Raw genomic sequence first — 18,140 nt, 5'->3', positions numbered from 1 at the left:
ATAAACACTTTACTTGTTTCACTACTTTCCGTCTTTGTGGGAATTCATTTCTACAAAGACGCAGGGCCAGGGTCTTGTCACTAACCAGTAGTCCAGTGCTGTGGCCTGACTTCAATCTCTGGCTGGGAACTGACATCCTGCTTCAAGCCAATGCAGGCCAAGGTCACCCAAGATCAAAACCAGCACAGGATTTATAGGAAAATGCTAGAATCAAAAGAAAAAGAAATCAGGAAAATAAAGGATGGACAAAAAACACTCACTACGAAAAAAAAATTCTTGGAGCAGATAAAAATTGTGACCAAATATATTGCCATTAAACTAAAAAATCTTAATAAGTAATTATATAACAAATAGTTCAAAGCAGAGATAAAAGAATTCAGGAAAGATATCATAGGTAACAGAGATAAAACACATGAGTCAGCAAAGCACAAGACAGAAGGAGGAAAAAATAAAATCTCAGGTATGAAGCCCACATTAAGAACATCATAAAAGAGAATGATCCTGGCTGAAAACACACTGACAATATGACAGGATTGAAAAATAAACAAAATAAGATAAAAGGAAAGCAGGAGTAAAAAAAGCCAAAGATGAATAGGAAGGATTGAAGAAGGAGATATACAACACAATCAGCTTGCTAACTGTGAAAACTGAAATAGGAGGACAAAAAAGAATTGATGATGTAATTCAGGGAAAAAAGTATGTTAAATACAAACTTTTTGCCTGTAAATTGAATAAGGGCACTATTTCTCAGGGTGAAAAAATGTTAGAGTAGTACAGTATCCTAGGACTTCTCCAAGACTTTAAAAAAATTCTTCTTTGTGAGAAAGATTAGAAAACAACAAAAATGTCCACTAATAGGAAGGTGTTAAAGCTAATGTGGTTTATTCAGAAAATGGAATACCATGCAGCAGTTGGATGAGGTAATTGACTCCTTATGTGTTGATATGGAAAAATCTCGAAGATTCTTTTAATTGATAGATATCAATGTGAATAATATTAAAGATGTGTTATTGAAACAGAGCAGGACCCTATGGCCCTTGCCCCCCCATGTCCTCAGCCTGCCTTTTGTCTGCGGAAAAACTTTATCCAAAGAATAAGTTTAATCAGACAAGTGAGGAAATGCAGAAACAAAGGAAAAGAGTCAGAGACCAAATAATAATAGTTTAGTCATTGAGCATAGTCAAGGACCTTTATTTCCTCCTCAAGGGCTACAAATAATATTCTGAGCCATATCCTGTGAGCTGTCTTATAGATACTGAAACCCCCAGCAGGTGGAAGAAGTCAACTATGTGATGACCAGGCTGTAGCCGTGACATAAGCTGCCACAATTCTGAGAACTGGCCTCAAAGAAATGGAAACAAACCAAACCTGGAACTGAAGATAACTGTACTTGAAACAATCAAATTGACGCTGGTCAGACCACCGATGATCAATTTCAAGATGACTGTCAGAGCTGACTGTGCTGTTTCTGCCTGTAGCCCCCTCCCTCTGTCTATAAAAGCTCTTGCCCCGTGATTGTCAGGGGAAGGGGGGAGTTGGCCTCTGGACAGGCGTCCACCCTCCCCCTGGTTGCTGGCATCCAAAATAAAGAAAACTTTCCTTTCCACCAACCTGGCCTCTTTATTAGCTTTTGAGTGGCAAGCAGCCGGACCCCACTTTCGATCACATTATTATTTCTATTTAAAAGCATATGTTTGGTATCTATGCTTAGATATACATAGATTCTCTCTGGAAACACGTTTGGAAAGTACTATAGCAGTGAATGCCTCTGGGGAAGGAACTAGATGACTGTGATAGAAATGTCAGACTGAGAATTATTTGTCATGTTCTGTCTTTGAGTGCCTTTTATACTTTGTAGCATGGGCATATATTACCTATTCAAAACAAATAATAACATGTAATTGTAAAAAGGCAGCCAAACCTGTTAAATTATTTGCAGGGAAAAAAATATATAACAACAACTGAATACCCATACTGTTGCTTTTGACAGGCATTTTTCTGCAATATAATGGGTGATGCTAAATAATTCCATCAAACATGTTAATACCTTTGTTACCAAAAGCTCGACCTCTCTGTACACTGGTGCCAAATCAAATCTCGGAGACAGAGTTTTAGGTGAAGTAGGAAAGGATAGCTTTATTACTTTGTCAGGCAAAGGGAGACACACCAGGGGCTTCTGCCTCGAAAAACTATGTGTCCCAACACCAAAGGATTTGATGAGGGGTTTTATAACAATAATTCAAAGGTGAAGTCTCTGACAAGATTAGGGTGTGTGTAGGGCCTGCACTCCTTTAATCTCGTCTCAGGTGGCCTTTGGTCTCCTAATCTTGATGAGCTTCTCTGGTCCCTTCATTCTTGCCTCAGGTGGTTTCTTGGCTACTCCTCCCCTTGATTAGTAACTGCTTGAATCCACCTTCTGGAACTCAGGGAAGGTCATGAAGGCTGCAGTCTTGCTGATAAGAAATGGGGGACAAAAGGACCTCCGTGCCTGGAAGCCCCACAGGGCTTCACTCGGTTTCACCTTCAACTAGTTAGAGCAGTATTTTGCTGCTAACTCATGCTGGAGGATCTCTGAAGGCAGTGTTATTCAAAATTATACATTTGGCAAAGAAATTTACTAAAGTCCTTCAGTGTCTATGGATAACTGGTAACACCTGCCCTTAACATTTCCAGGCCAAAATGGCTCTTCCACGCTCCGCAGTGCAGAACTCTGGGATCTCAACCAAGGCACTGATCCTTTTACAGGAAAAAAAAATTATAGCCAATAGGACTCCTTAAATGAAAATACAATTTATAGTCTTTAATTTCCAAAATGAGCACTTACAGTTTGCTTCAATCAGTATCAGAATGCACCTATATCCTGGGTTTTTGGAACAGATGAAATGCATGTGAAGACTTGCCCAAAACCCAGGCCATTTCGCCCCCTCAAAAGATAAAGGAAAAGAAGCATCAAAATTTGAATAACAGCCACACCCAGAGAGAATTTCTTTGACCTTCTGTTACCCCTATACACTCCCTTCCTCCCTTTTTCTGTTGATAAGATAGGAGGTTAACAAAAAGCAAAAAAGTCATAATACCATGCCCAGGCAGATTCTTTGTCAGATAATCAGGTCTGTTTTCTGATCAAGATAAAGCCACATTTTCTTAGAATGTTCACCATACTTGCTTCTGCAGTTTCTGAATATAGCAAGTATGACTCTTTATACATAAGATACTATTTTTTGCTACACAGCAAAACTTTCTCCATCAGGAAACAGTGCATTGATTTCCATTCTGTTGCAAGTTCCTTATTTATGTTTCCAGCTACGCAGAAGGTCTTATTTAGAGGAGCACTGTGATACCGTATGCCTGGAGGATGACTTAGGCTGAATGGTCACAAATGGCCCCCCAAGTCAGTGATCTAAATCTGAGATGAAAATAACAAGAATGAGATCATCACACAGATGTCTGAGGAAGAGCATTCTAGGTTAGTGCAAAGACCCCAAGGCCATAATAAGCTTATTGTGTTTGAGGAAAAGATTAGAATTTAGAAAGAATAGCATGAGCCACAGGAGATGAAGTTGAATCGTGCAGGGTCATATAAGAGCATTAGGACTTTGCATTTTATTATAAATTCAATGGAGAGCTATTAGAACAGTAATAAGTGGAGGAATGACATGATCTGATTTAGATTTTGAAAGATCATTCTGATTTCTGTGTGGCAAAGATTCTTGGGAAAGGTGCCCCAAACAGAAGCAGGGAGACCAATAAGGAGGCTATTAAAATACTGCAGACAAGAAAAGATTATGGCTCGAAAGTTTGGATGAGAAGGTGGAATACGCTTTGAAGGTGAGAACTTCAGAGCTTTTTAATGGATGGAATATGGGGCATGAAGAAAAAGGAAGACTTGAGAATGACTCTAAGATTTCTGTTTTGATTAACTCAGTGTATTATGGTGAGGTGAGATGGGGCAGCTGAGATCAGGAAATTCAAGAAGTGGAACCAGTTCATTAGTTGAGGGTGTAAATCAAGTGTTCTTTCTGACATACAATCCACACTGCCTACGTTTAAATAAACCTCATAATCCTTAGGAAAAATTATTAGCTCTTCATTTCTGATCCAAGAGGATCTCTGAAACCACATCTCTAGTTAATCCTAACAAACATAAGTAAATCCCATTTTCCAAAACAAACCTACTCTTCCATTTCCCTTTGTCCAAACTATCTACATCTGCACACTTTCCTAAAGAAGTATTACACATCCTATAAGTCCCGAGTATATATCAGTTTCTTTCTATTGCTTTTCTTGACCCTTATCAGGCACAACTGCCACTCCCTCACAAGTATCACTTCATTTTATTCCTTCTTTTTAGGAGAAGGTATCACACTAACATTTTCATCAACTGTACCATGCATTCCTCAAGGGTGAGTCTGCCTGTAATTTGTACTAAGATTCCTAGAAATTTGCCCAGTGCATAAATTCTCACTACAGACAAATTTTCTTACATTCTCATGCTGAAAAACAGCTCACAAGTAGTATTTTAGACCCACCCACATACATAAATAGCAATCATTCTCTCAAGGTACCTCTTCGAGTACATAGGACCAAGGAATGTTTGGAAAATCAAAGGTTTAATTTAAAAACTAATAGCAAATATATGATTTTTTTGTTAAAGAAAACCTCACTTTAAATGTATTTTTATTTCTGTTGTAGAAACATTCCATTTTGTATTAGGAAGAAAAAATACTAGCTTCAAGTTTCTCAGTTCCCACTCGTTTGTTGGTAGTAAGTATTGCATGAAGGAACACATTATTTCTATATTAAACTTGCACATTGGTAATTAAACCAAAATGGTTTCCTTGCAAGTCGCAGATTTAGGTCAAGAATCTGACGGTGATTCAGGGGCTAAGAGGCAATGAAAGCAGTGAGTCTGGCTCAACTGTGGGCCTCAGTGCAGAAAAGGATGAGTGCCAGCTGAATGAGTATGTGCTCTTCCTCTGCTTCTTTTTACAACTGTGCGGGGACTGCCAAGATCTGTATATTGCTGGCAGGCAAGCAGAGCCAATCCAAGCACCTGTGTTGCAAAATTCAGCAACTGTGCAATTGCTATTACCCATCCATCTGTGAGGAGGGTATTTGCCACATGTCAGTTGACTCACATAAGGGGAATTGGAAGGGAAATTCCATCAGATAAGGAGGACAGCAAAATTAATCGATCATTTTTTCTTCTTTTTGATTGAAAAAATATAGCAAACATGGATGGGAAGTGAGAATTATACAAACGATTTGAACGATTAGTAAAGGCTGTTTCGTGACAAATGGAAAAACTTTAATTCAAAGAGAAAACATAAATAATATTGTATCATTTGAGGAACAAAGATTTTACTGTTTTTAGTGATGCATTGCACACGAATGAAGTACCAGAGTCACTAGTCCAGTATAGAGATAAAAGAATGATGTCGTCCCAAAGACTCTAAAACATTAAGTGAGGTTCATTATCTGATTCTTAAATAACAAAATCTCAATTACTGAGAATCAAAAAATTCAGACTTTGTGGTGCCATAACTTGTCTAAGCTGAAGTTGGGCTGCATTATCAATGAAAATGGGCTTAATAAAAATATCAATAATTTAAAAAATACTTATGGGGAAAATATTGAAACCTCTTTTGAGTACAGACATTTTTAGCATATTTTAGTCTGTGAATATGCTAATAATATGCAAATTTAAAGTAGCATACTAATAGCAATTCCCACTTAGATTTACTGAGCATGTGATGTGCAGTGGAGGAAGTGCTACAAGTATCTTATTTTACTTCCTTTGAAGCTGTTAAGGTTCTAGAACTGGGGCTCAAGGTAGTTACCTGTCTTAACCATTCAACAAAATGACCTGTTTAATATTTTTTAAAATAAGTTTTACTCCTTTTATATTATTTTTGTGGCATAATTCTATTTTTTTAAAATAAGTTTTACTCCCTTTATATTATTTTTGTGGCATAATTCATAGTGGTGCCTATTAGGCAGTACTTGATAAACATCTCAGTACTTAAGTTATTGAGACAGTACAATCCAATAATATTGTATTATGAATTACATATAGAATTACATGAAATACTGTACTAGCTGAGAAAATCAATAGAACATAAAATACCCATGGACTAGGTCAATGAGAAAGGATTGAAGGATAAAAACAAATATTTGTCATGACAAGTTTCAGGTGGGAAATGATAAATTCGGATTTTAAAAAAGCAGGGTTTCTAGCCAGATCTATTAAATGGCAAAGATAATACATGCTTCCCGTATATTTGCTTTAGTCTCTCCAACCTTTAAAAGGGCATTTATTAAAACAAATTCTAGAAGACCATACACCAAATATCTCTGAGTAGTGAGTATGCAGATAATTTATATTTTCAGATTTTGCTCTTTTGTATTTAAAAATGCATAACTCTTCATTGTGGAATTAAAAACTTGAAAGGAATGTTTAAGATGACCCACTGTAATCAGTGAGAAAGGTACACGTTGAACTTAGAAACTCCAAAGGCAAATGAGTTTAAAGCAATGTAAAATACTATCTAAAGTAGTAGGCATAGAGATTGTTCTAGATTCTCAAGTGTATAGAAATACTAATTGAGAATGCATTATGTGAGTAAGTGCTGATTCATTTAGTTTTAATTTTTTTCCAATATTTCATTGGGATAATTTTCAAACATACAAAAAAGTTGAAAGAATTTTTCTGTAAAAATTCATATATATATACTATGTCAGTGCTGCAATTAACATTTTACTATATTTGCTTTATCACAGACCTATTTGTCTATATTCATCTACACATCCCTCTAACCATTGATTCATGTATATTATTTTTTGATGCATTTCAAACAAAGTTACAGACATCAGTATGGTCCCACAAATACCTCAACAGGCATATTATTAACCAGAGTTCAATATTTGTTTCTAGTGCTTTTTGGTTATTGCTGTTGAGGTAAAATTTATATACGTTAAATGCATAAACCCTCAGTATCCTTTCAATGAATTCTGACAAATGCATCTAGATACTAATTTTAAAAGAGCATGGATTCATATTAAGCTCATCTTCTTATCGTTATTTTCTCAATAGCTTCCCAGGTTGGTGGGTTGAGGGCAACAAATGAAAATCAAACATTGTTTTTATGGATGAGGGAATTTTTTAGACACATGATATCTTGTCAATCTGGCCCTATTACTATATTTTCTGGCTTGACTAGTGATAACTTGTCAGATTGGAATAGTGAGACCTCTTTCTCTGGACACAGTAGCAGGACCCATTGTGGTTAGACTAGGAGAGGTACTGACACAAACCAGACCAAATAGCTCCTTAGCAAGGCATCCAGACATTTAACCTTTATCATGGCACCCCTCCACAATAGGGATTCTAAACTTGCAAGCTGACAGCAGCCATTTTCAGGTATGAGAAGAGATTGTTCAGCAGCAAGACTGAACAAGGAAACAGCCCAAAGTGACCATTAATGAGAAAGCTCTAATGGCAGTCATACTGGTGGTTCCAGTTCTTTTCCTGAGGTCCGGCCACATGAGGCCCTTGTGACCTGTGAATTACCCTTATATTCTATTCTGCTAATAAATTTTCCTTTTTGATGAAGCAAGTCCCAATGGGCTTGTTATTTGCCAGTAAGAGTTATAATTATTCTATTAACTATAGGTAGATGATCCTGAACAGAAACCTCTTTATACCCACATTACAGAGTTATATGACAATTTATTAAATGTGGACCTCAACTATTTTCTAACTGTACTCTTTCATGTAATTAATACTGAATTTATTCCCTCCTTAATAAATAACGCTATAGAATGATGTGTTCTTTTTAAAACAAGGGATGCCTTCTTGTACTCTTAGAAGTAGCTGAGAGACCAAAAGGATTAAGAAGTACTGAAGAACCATCTCATCTTCATTTAAATTACTATCCATTTTATCTTCTCCACCCTGTTTCTATAAAACATTAATAAGGCTGTAAGTCTAAGCTCTTATGTCAATGTAACTGTGTGTAGCTTTTGGATTCTCCAAGAGATTGACTCCAAATACGGTATTTTCTTGCTACAAGTAATGTGTATATGAGAGGCAATACCTCATCTCTGCAAGCTCTAATTCCATAATAATTTATTCCAAGGCCTTGGCAGCTAATGCTTCACTCACTATTAATAGAAAACTGTGCAAGTGGCGTAGGTGGTACTTTCAGTTTAGTGATGCTGTAGTTAATTTCTTTAATTTATAAAGTATTTATAAATCTCATCTTTGCAAAGCTGCTGAAACTGTGTAGGCAGAAACCAGTTATCTCCTTATCTCACAGCCTTCCAAATTGTATCCTTTCCTAGAGCCTACATAATCACTGGCACTCCTCTCACTAAATCTGTGTGACCCCATCTGTTACTTTGTATCTTGTGAAATAGCTGATTATTTATATGGCTCATGACTAAGGATTATTTTGTTATTCCAGTTACTCTAGAGCAGGTTTTGTTACAGAGGGCTTGGTACAGTTCAGATTCCTGGGCTTTATGTCAGCCCAGTAAAAATCTCTATTTCACCTTTTACCTTTGTGAATTCTCCTCAGTTATATTTGGTAATACCCTGTGCCCCCAAAGCCTCCTTTATCTGATACTAGTAAAACCATATCAGCTTTTCATCACTCTCAGTGTTTGCCTGGTATGTCTTTTCTCATCTTTTTACTTCCCTATGTTACAATAAAACTCCATTTATGTTTTGCGAAGTTTGAATTTCATATCATTTTTCATTTATCACATAATATTTTCTCCTTCTGATTTTTTTTTTTTTTTTCATTTACAATGTAAACACCATTCCTAGGTTGAGGGCCATGCATAAGCAAGCAGTGCACCAAATTTAGCCCATGGGGCAGCATTCGCTAATCCTTGCTCTACAATATAAAATAAACTTAATCCAATTTAAAATGCAGGATTCAATATTTATAGTTCATTTTTATTTGCTCAATTGGTATTTACTGATTATCCAAATTGGGAAAAGTGTTGCAAAATTGCAAAGGTAAATAAACAACTCAGGCAGGACTCTGTAATTCCAATAGGGGAAATAACACATTTAAATGTGTAGAAAATCCAATATTAAATGTGGTAAGTGACAAAAGGGCATTATGGGAAATACTGGGCATTGATTTGAGGTTTTGTTGAGAAAGAATTTACGTACAATAAAAAGCACAGGTGTATGGCCTGAAGAGTTTGACAAATGTGTACTGCTGTGAAACCACCATCCCGATCAAGAAAGAATCTTCATCACCCTGAGAAAATATAATTTGTCCTTTTACAATCAAACCCTCACCAAGATCAACCATTAATGAGATTTGCCTCAGATTAGATTAGTATTTTGTGTTCTAGAAATGCATGTAAATAAAATCCTACAGTATGGTCAACAATAATGATGGATTTCTCTAGTTTTCTCTTTAGTTCTGACAGTTATTATTTATGTTTTGTTGAGCTCTGTTATTAGGTACATACAATTTAATATTTTTAGATACTCTTGTTAAATTGTCTCTCTTACCATTATGAATATTCATTACCTGGAAATACCCCATGTCCTGAAGTCTACTTTATCTGATATAAGTATAGTCATGTCAGTTTTAGTTTGCTGTGTTTACATAGTATAACTTTTCCAATGTTTTTACTTTTAACTTTCCTGTGTTTAAAATTCATCTCTTGTATACTGCATATAGACAGAATTTTGCTTATTTATCCAGTTTAACAATCTCTGACTCTTAATAGGAGCATTATGTCCACTTACATTTAGTATAATTATTGATATTTGGGGGTTTAATTGTACCTTCTTGCTATTTGTCCTATTTTTTATCATCTGTTCTTTGTCCTTTGTTTAGCCTTCACTGCCTTTTTATTTTGTTTTGCCTTGTTTTTTAGGAAACAATAAAATCACTTTAATTTGCTGCTTTTCACTTTGAAAGGTCATTGCAGTATCATTTGCAAAATTCTACTAGGAAAGATACCACTGGGTGGTCATGCCTGGGAATCACTGAGAAACGACAGTCCTGTGTGTAGTAAATGGAGTGGTTGAGCCGGGCAGACTTCATAGGCCAGCATTTCTTCTTTTGTTCTCCCAACCCAATCCTGAGCTAAGAGAAGACTGAGCAGCCAGAAGGTTTGGAGGGAACCAGGTTTATCTGATGCAAGCAACTGTTTGGGGGCTGGGAGGCAGGGGATGCAGAGCACAGGGCTCCCCCTGGCCCAGGATTCAGGTAGGTGACCCCCAGCAGAGGCCACGCTGTAGACTGAAGCTGGCCCCAGCACCTATCTGTGCAGGGTTTGGGGGTCTCAACGTTGCCAAATACCGAAAAGTGACGTGTGAACAATTACCTTGGGAGCTCTCTTCAGCTGTGTTCTGAACTAGGGCCTTGAGCTGCCTCCAGTTTCACAAAGAACCTGCAGAATGTGGAAGGGAGGAGAGAGGGTCCCAACCACAGCTGCTCTCACCCCTTAAGTCAAAGTCTAGGTGAGGGCCTGGGTGGACAACTTTTATTAAAAAGTCTGCAGAGAGATAAAGTGCATCTCCTATTCCTATGAATAATCTAAGCTCTTACCTGAGAAACTAGAGGCAAATAATGCCTTTGGGAAGCCAGCCAGGTCCAATAAGAAGATACTTTTAGTAAAATTTAACATCCCAAGTTAGTTTCTCCAGACCTGGGTTCAGAACCTACATCCAAGGGAAGGACTGTTCTGCTGGTGCCAGTTCTCTAACCAGGTGTTGTTGGTTTCTATTTCCTCCCATCTCCATGGTTACCGAGAACCAGCCAGGGTATTCAAGGTGTAGTGAATACAAAGCTGATCTGCCTTCTGGGAGAGCTGAGTGCAAACTACTTGGGGTCAGTGGTCACTTGGCCGGTCATCTGTCGGCAGCCCGTACTGAGGTCTGCATCTCACAAACAGGAAGCAGGATTGGAAAAGAAAGATTGTACAGAGTCATTTAACTGAATACCCCCACAGTGATCACATTCTTCTCAGTTTCAAAGCCCCATCAAACTGACGCTCAGAAGGGAGCTTCATTTCAGAAAGTGTTTCTAGACTTTTGTCCCAGGGTTGAATCATTGTAATTGTCCTGTCCTTTCTTTCTCATCACAAATCCCCCTTTCTGTTATTGATGCAGGGGGTCCAAATATAAATATCTGTTACATTTATCACAGGACCCATGAAGGGGGAGGGTCCCAGCACATTTGTTATTTCTCTATCTTTCTAGAATGATAGGAAGTTTCCCCAAAGCCCAGGCATACTGTGATTGCAAATATGGAGTTGAGAGATAAAGTCTATTGGTGGGGTTATTCCTTTGCTCCATTCGTGACAAGTCTTTTCTTCTCTCTTTTGGCATTGGAGGTGGAAGGCCTCACGTATTTGGGGATAGAGGGAGGTTTCTCTGCTGCATGAGGATATCACTGTCAGGACCCTATGAGATGACTGAACCCTGCGGAGAGCCTGGCCTGGGCTGGGTAGTGTGGGTATATGAAGGGGAGACCTTGGGTTTGGCCACCGAATGACCCTGTCAGGCTCATTAGCTCCCTCTTCTTCCCACAGGGAAAATGACCATTAGTACAAGAGCTCTTCACAGATCTTGCCTGTGTCCTCAGGCACAGACTCGTGTGGCCTGCAGTTCCCAGGTCTGTGAAGATCTCATGGTCGTTCCCACCTGCCACAATTTTGTCTCCAAAGAGAGAAATGGTCTTATAACCATGATTTTCCACATGTCCCAGGCAATACCTCTTGCTCTATCCATCCCGAAAGACCTCAAAGCTGATCTGGCCTCCTACAGAAAACGTGAGGCCTTTATTTGCAAATGCTTTCCACAGATCTGCTACACAATTTTGTCTTACATTTTCTTTCTTTATAATGTGTATAGAACTCCATGTGTTCTTTGGGGCTGCAGCTTCTTTCAATAGAGGATGAATTCACATCCCATTTAGAATTTCAATGAAAGCACCCCTTCTTCTTCAGGAGTTTGGTTTCTACAATGTAGCTCAGTCATTGATTAAATCTTGGATTAGGGCCTTATTCAAGGTGACCTTGAATATTCTGTTTAAATAAGAGTTGCCCATCTTTGTATGCTACCAAGCCATTTCCTGGAAACACATAATCATATTTTTTTAATCATGTCATTTCCCAGCTTCACCTGCACTTTATCGAAATTTAACCTGCCTATGACTCAGATTTTGATCTTCTGCCTCAATTTTTGTAGAATGCCATTTATTTCTTTAGTAATTTTCTTCTGAGGGGCCAGCAGGGTCCAGTCCACACCAAGGAGGCAGAACACTGGGCTAAGAGCCCTCAAGTCCCTAGTTTCCATCCCTTCCCCTACTTTTTGTTAAAATAATGAAAATAATTGACTGTTTTTAGTATTCTATTTGATCTCCTACATAGAATTTTATTATTCACTGTTTCAATTAGTTTTATAGTGGTTATTTTAGGGATTACAATATGCTTCCTTAACTTTTCACCTACCTTGAATTAATATCATACCACTTCATATAAGGCAAGAATTATTTCCAGTCTCATTTTCTTCAGCTGGATTCACTTCCTGTGGTGACCCTTGCAACTCTACTCTGTTAGTCCTAGATTCTCTTTGGTTTTTTTTTTCTGAAAGTTTATTTTGCCTTCCTTTTTGAAGAATACCTTCACTGCATATAAAATTCTAAGTAAATGTACAGTTTTTTTCCTTATTTCTAACTTTGTACTGTGTACAGAAAGCTTTCAAAAATAGTACAAAGAATTTTTATATATCCTTCACCCAGATTCCTCAAAGGTTAACATTTTACCATATGTGCTTTATCTGCTATATGTACCTGTTTCTTTTTCTTGGAACCATTTGAGAGTAAGTTGCAGACATGATGTCCCTCTATCCACTAATACTAGTTTAATTTCCTAAAAATTTCCTAAAAATAAGGGTAAATGTACTTTGTTTTTTTTATAAATTATTTTTTAATTATTTTTCCTTTTTTTAATTTATTTTTTTATACAGCAGGTTCTTAAAGTCATCAACTTTATACACATCAGTGTATACATGTGAATCCCAATCGCCCAATTCATCACACCACCACCCTACCCCCCCGCCGCTTTCCCTCTTGGTGTCCATACATTTGCTCTCTACATCTGTGTCTCAATTTCTGCCCTGCAAACCAGTTCATCTGTACCATTGTTCTAGGTTCCACACATATGCTTTAATATACGATATTTGTTTTTCTCTTTCTGACTTACTTCACTCTGTATGACAGTCTCTAGATCCATCCACATCTCTACAAATGACCCAATTTCATTCCTTTTTATGGCTGAGTAATATTCCATTGTATATATGTACCACATCTTCTTTATCCATTCATCTGTCAATGGGCATTTAGGTTGCTTCCATTGTAAATGGCTATTTACAATAGTAAATAATACTGGAATGACCATTGGGGTGCATGTGTCTTTTTGAATTATGGTTTTCTCTGGGTATATGCCCAGTAGTGGGATTGCTGGATCATATGGTAATTCCATTTATAGTTTTTTAAGGAACTTCCATACTGTTCTCCATAATGGCTGTATCAATTTACATTCCCACCAACAGTGCAAAAGGGTTCCCTTTTCTCCACGCCCTCTCCAGCATTTGTTGTTTGTAGATTTTCTGATGATACCCATTCTAACTGGTGTGAGGTGATACCTCATTGTAGTTTTGATTTGCATTTCTCAAATAATTAGTGATGTTGAGCAGCTTTTCACATGCTCCTTGGCCATCTGTATGTTTTCTTTGGAGAAAGGTCTATTTAGGTCTTCTACTTATTTTTGGATTAGGTTGTTTGTTTTTTTAATATTGAGCTGCATGAGTTGTTTATATATTTTGGAGATTAATCCTTGGTCTGTTGATTCGTTTTCAAATATTTTCTCCCATTCTGAGGGTTGTCTTCTTGTCTTGTTTATGGTTTCCTTTGCTGTGCAAAAGCTTTGAAGTTTCATTAGGTACCATTTGTTTATTTTTGTTTTTATCTCCATTACTCTAGGAGGTGGATCAAAAAAGATCTTGCTGTGATTTATGTCAAAGAGTGTTCTTCCTATGTTTTCCTCTAAGAGTTTTATAGTGTCCAGTCTTACATTTAGGTCTCTAATCCATTTTGAATTTATTTTTGTGTATGGTATTAAGGAGTGTTCTAATTTCATTCCTTTACATGTAGCTGTCCAGTTTTCCCAGCACCACTTATTGAAGAGGCTTTTTTTTCTCCATTGTATATCCTTGCCTCCTTTGTCATAGATTAGTTGACCATAGGTGCATGGGTTTATCTCTGGGCTTTCTATCTTGTTCCATTGATCTATGTTTCTGTTTTTGTGCCAGTACCATATTGTCTTGATTACTGTAGCATTGTAGTATAGTCTGAAGTCAGGAAGTCTGATTCTTCCAGCTCCATTTTTTTCCCTCAAGACTGCTTTGGCTATTCAGGGTCTTTTGTGTCTCCATACAAATTTTAAGATTTTTTTGTTCTACTTCTGTAAAAAATGCCCTTGGTAATTTGATAAGGATTGCATTGAATCTGTAGATTGCTTTGGGTAGTATAGTCATTTTCACAATATTGATTCTTCCAATCCAAGAACATGGTATATCTCTCCATCTGTTGGTATCATCTTTAATTTCTTTCACTAGTGTCTTGTAGTTTTCTGCATACAGGTCTTTTGTCTCCCTAGGTAGATTTATTCCTAGGTATTTTATTCTTTTTGATGCAGTGGTAAATGGGAGTGTTTCCTTAATTTCTCTTTCAGATTTTTCATCATTAGTTTATAGGAATGCAAGAGATTTCTGTGCATTAATTTTGTATCCTGCAACTTTACCAAATTCATTTTTTAGCTCTAGTAGTTTTCTGGTGGCATCTTTAGGATTATCTATGTATAGGTATCACGTCATCTGCAAACAGTGACAGTTTTACTTCTTTTCCAATTTGTATTCCTTTTCTTTCTTTTCATTCTCTGATTGCCACGGCTAGGACTTCCAAAACTATGTTGAATAATTGTGGTGAGAGTGGACATCCTTGTCTTGTTCCTGATCTTAGAGGAAATGCTTTCAGTTTTTCACCATTGAGAATGAGGTTTGCTATAAATTTGTCATATATGGCCTTTATTATGTTGGGATAGTTTCCCTCTATGTCCACTTTCTGGAGAGTTTTTATCATAAATCGGTGTTGAATGTTGTCAAAAGCTTTTTCTGCATCTATTGAGATAATCATATGGTTTTTATTCTTCAGTTTGTTAATATGGTGTATCACATTGATTGATTTGCGTATATTGAAGAATCCTTGCATCCCTGGGATAAATCCCACTTGATCATGGTGTGTGATCCTTTTAATGTGTTGTTGGATTCTGTTTGCTAGTATTTTGCTGAGGATTTTTGCATCTATATTCATCAGTGTTATTGGTCTGTAATTTTATTTTTTTGTAGTATCTTTGTCTGGTTTTGATATAAGGGTGATGGTGGTCTCATAGAATGAGTTTGGGAGTGTTCCTTCCTCTGCAATTTATTGGAAGAGTTTGAGAAGGATGGGTGTTAGTTCTTCTCTAAATGTTTGATAGAATTCATCTGTGAAGCCATCTGGTCCTGAACTTTTGTTTGTTGGAAGATCTTTAATAACCGTTTCAATTTCATTATTTGTTATTGGTCTGTTCATATTTTCTGTTTCTTCCTGGTTCAGTCTTGGAATGTTTACTTTTCTAAGAATTTGTCCATTTCTTCCAGGTTGTTAATTTTATTGGCATAGACTTTCTTGTAGTAGTCTCTTAGGATGCTTTTTTATTTCCGCAGTGTCTGTTGTAAGTTTTCCTTTTTCATTTCTAATTTTATTGATTTGAGTCCTCTCCCTGTTTTTCTTGATGAGTTTGTCTAATGGTTTATCAATTCTGTTTATCTTCTCAAAGAACCAGCTTTTAGTTTTATTGATCTTTGCTATTGTTTTCTCTGTTTCTATTTCATTTATTCCTGCTCTGATCTTTATGATTTCTTTCCTTCTGCTAACTTTGGATTTTGTTTTTTCTTTTTTTTCTAGTTCCTTTAGGTGTAAGGTTAGATTGTTTATTTGAGATTTTTCTTGTTTCTTGAGGTAGGCTTGTATAGCTCTAAACTTCCCTTTTAGAACTGCTTTTGCTGCATCCCATAGGTTGTGGATCATCGTGTTTTCATTGTCATTTGTCTCTAGATATTTTTTGATTTCCTCTTTGATTTCTTCAGGGATCTCTTGGTTATTTAGTAATGTATTGTTTAGCCTCCATGTGTTTGTGTTTTTTACCTTTTTTTTGCCTGTAATTCATTTCTAATCTCATAGCATTGTGGTTAGAAAAGATGCTTGATATGATTTCAATTTTCTCAAATTTACTGAGGCTTGATTTGTGACCCAAGATGTGATCTATTCTGGAGAATGTTCTGTACGCACTTGAGAAGAAAGTGTATTCTACTGTTTTGCGATTGAATGTCCTATAAATATCAATTAAATCTATCTGGTCTATTGTGTCTTTTAAAGCTTCTGTTTCCTTATTTATTTTCATTTTGGATGATCTGTCCATTGGTTAAGTGAGGTGTTAAAGCCCCCACTATTATTGTGTTACTGTCGATTTCCTCTTTTATAGCTGTTAGCAGTTGCCTTATGTATTGAGGTGCTCCTATGTTGGATGCATATATATTTATAATTGTTATATCTTCTTCTTGGATTGATCCCTTGATCGTTATGTAGTGTCCTTCCTTGTCTTTTGTAACACTCTTTATTTTAAAGTCTATTTTATCTGATATGGTATTGCTACTTCAGCTCTCTTTGATTTCCATTTGCATGGAATAGCTTTTTCCATCCCCTCACTTTCAGTCTGTATGTGTCCTTAGGACTAAAGTGGGTCTCTTGTAGACAGCCTATATATGGATCTTGTTTTTGTATCCATTAAGTGAGCCTGTGTCTTTTGGTTGGGGCATTTAATCCATTCACGTTTAAGGTAATTATCATTATGTATGTTCCTATTACCATTTTCTTAATTGTTTTGGGTTTGTTTTTGTAGGTCCTTTTCTTCTGTTTTGTTTCCCACTTAGAGAAGTTCCTCTAGCATTTGTTGTAGAGCTGGTTTGGTGGTGCTGAATTCTCTTAGCTTTTGCTTGTCTGTAAAGCTTTTGATTTCTCCATCGAATCTGAATGAGATCCTTGCCGGGTAGAGTAATCTTGGTTGTAGGTTCTTCCCTTTCATCACTTTAAGTTTATCTTGCTGCTCCCTTCTGGCTTGTAGAGTTTCTGCTGAGAAATCAGCTGTTAACCTTATGGGAGTTCCCTTGTATGTTATTTGTCATTTTTCCCTTGCTGCTTTCAATAATTTTTCTTTGTCTTTAATATTGGTCAATTTGATTACTATGTGTCTCAGTATGTTTCTCCTTGGGATTATCCTGTATGAGAGTCTCTGCAGTTCCTGGAGTTAGGTGGTTATTTACTTTCCCATGTTAGGGAAGTTTTTTACTATAATCTCTTCAAATATTTTCTCAGGTCCTTTCTCTCTCTCTTCACCTTCTGGAACCCCTATAATGCGAATGTTGTTGCATTAAATGTTGTCACAGAGGTCTCTTAGGCTGTCTTCATTTTGTTTCATTCTTTTCTCTTTATTCTGTTTCACAGCAGTGAATTCCACCATTCTGTCTTCCAGGTCACTTATCCGTTCTTCTGCCTCAGTTATTCTGCTATTGATTCCTTCTAGTGTAGTTTTTGTTTCAGTTATTGTGTTGTTCATATCTGTTTGTTTGTTCTGTAATTCTTCTAGGTCTTTGTTAAACATTTCTTGCATCTTCTCAATCTTTGCCTCCATTCTTTTTCTGAGGTCCTGGATCATCTTCACTATCATTTTTCTGAATTCTTTTTCTGGAAGGTTGCCTATCTCCACTTCATTTAGTTGTTATTCTGGGGTTTTATCTTGGTCCTTCATCTGGTTCATAGCCCTTTGCCTTTTCATCTTGTCTGTCTTTCTGTGAATGTGGTTTTTGTTCCACAGGCTGCAGGATTGTAATTCTTCTTGCTTCTGCTGTCTGCCCTCTGCTGGATGAGGCTATCTAAGAGGCTTGAGCAAGTTTCCTGATGGGAGGGCACTTTGTTTTCTTAAGCAGTTTAAAGATGTTCTTT

General features: G+C 36.9%; 1 long non-coding RNA gene and 1 pseudogene across 2 annotated transcripts in view; one reads left to right on the top strand and one right to left on the bottom strand.

Moving 5' to 3' along the window:
- The window catches only part of LOC309659159, a 1,097,080-nt gene that overhangs the window by 587,267 nt on the left and 491,673 nt on the right, over positions 1-18,140 (top strand). The gene's annotated exons all lie outside the window — the stretch shown is intronic.
- LOC309659623 (phosphomannomutase 2 pseudogene) lies at positions 6,855-13,704 on the bottom strand (annotated as a pseudogene). The gene has a single exon. The product of its transcript is annotated as a phosphomannomutase 2 pseudogene (transcript).

Source organism: Balaenoptera physalus, assembly GCF_965194825.1.
Source record: "Balaenoptera physalus genome assembly, chromosome: 4".
NCBI classification, from domain to species: domain Eukaryota; kingdom Metazoa; phylum Chordata; class Mammalia; order Artiodactyla; family Balaenopteridae; genus Balaenoptera; species Balaenoptera physalus.
This window is presented reverse-complemented; position numbering and strand designations above follow the sequence as displayed.